At 51.7% G+C, this 1,372-nt stretch overlaps 1 non-coding gene across 1 annotated transcript; it reads left to right on the top strand.

Annotated features, from left to right (window-relative positions):
- Positions 1-1,056: 1,056 nt before the first annotated feature.
- Positions 1,057-1,131, top strand: Trnat-ugu (transfer RNA threonine (anticodon UGU)). The gene has a single exon. It is a non-coding gene; the product is annotated as a tRNA-Thr (tRNA).
- The last annotated feature ends 241 nt before the right edge of the window (positions 1,132-1,372 follow it).

The following is a 1,372-nucleotide window of genomic DNA, read 5'->3' as shown; positions in this document are numbered from 1 at the left end:
TGAGCGGAAGACGGCCTAACGGTGTGCGGGACCGTAGCCCAGCTTCATGGAGACGGTTGCGAATGGTCCTCGCCGATACCCCAGGAGCAACAGTGTCCCTAATTTGCTGGGAAGTGGCGGTGCGGTCCCCTACGGCGTAGGATCCTACGGTCTTGGCGTGCATCCGTGCGTCGCTGCGGTCCGGTCCCAGGTCGACGGGCACGTGCACCTTCCGCCGACCACTGGCGACAACATCGATGTACTGTGGAGACCTCACGCCCCACGTGTTGAGCAATTCGGCGGTACGTCCACCCGGCCTCCCGCATGCCCACTATACTCCCTCGCTCAAAGTCCGTCAACTGCACATACGGTTCACGTCCACGCTGTCGCGGCATGCTACCATTGTTAAAGACTGCGATGGAGCTCCGTATGCCACGGCAAACTGGCTGACACTGACGGCGGCGGTGCACAAATGCTGCGCAGCTAGCGCCATTCGACGGCCAACACCGCGGTTCCTGGTGTGTCCGCTGTGCCGTGCGTGTGATCATTGCTTGTACAGCCCTCTCGCAGTGTCCGGAGCAAGTATGGTGGGTCTGACACACCGGTGTCAATGTGTTCTTTTTTCCATTTCCAGGAGTGTATATATAACTATATATGACGGTAGTATCTGTTCCCGAAAGAACAGTTACCGTGGATGACCACGCAGCTTTTCTAGAAATGAAATGATAATTAAATGAACACCCTAGCTGCAAGCAGGCGTTCATTTCATTGGGGACATGTTGAAAATGTGCATTTCTAGCAAAGCTGCATGGTCATCCACGGTAACTGTTCTTTCTGGAACAGATACTACCGTCATATATAGTTAAAAATTTGTGTTCGCGGCCTTTGACCTTCTTGTGCGAACGCACACGCTATGCCCAAACTCGTGCGGGACTTGGTAGATTAATCTGCCACGAGTAATATGATGGGCAAACATCTATTGTGCGCACAACGAATGTAGTGTTGTGGACATGTTGGGAATGTGGATCTCACGGGGAGCGTGCAAGGATAAGTCCCCGCAGACGCACTATCCTCTGTGCCCGCGGTGGCTCAGATGGATAGAGCGTCTGCCATGTAAGCAGGAGACCCCGGGTTCGAGTCCCGGTCGGGGCACACATTTTCAACATGTCCCCAATGAAGTGTATCAACGCCTGCTTGCAGCTAGGGTGTTCATTTAATTAGAATTATATATGTTGTACTAATCACTGAATGAACAATATGAATAATTACAAAACGGCACAAGAAAGCAAAAACGGGCAGAAAAGACCTTGGCGCTCATGGCTGGGTTTGAGATAAGATGATACAAAAACTGACTTCACGGATATCCTAAAAACTGATTCCACAGTTTTTGCTG

The sequence above is a fragment of the Schistocerca nitens genome, chromosome 10, assembly GCF_023898315.1.
Source record: "Schistocerca nitens isolate TAMUIC-IGC-003100 chromosome 10, iqSchNite1.1, whole genome shotgun sequence".
Lineage (NCBI taxonomy): Eukaryota > Metazoa > Arthropoda > Insecta > Orthoptera > Acrididae > Schistocerca > Schistocerca nitens.
The sequence above is the reverse complement of the archived record's forward strand: the minus strand, read 5'-3'. Positions and strand labels throughout refer to the sequence as shown.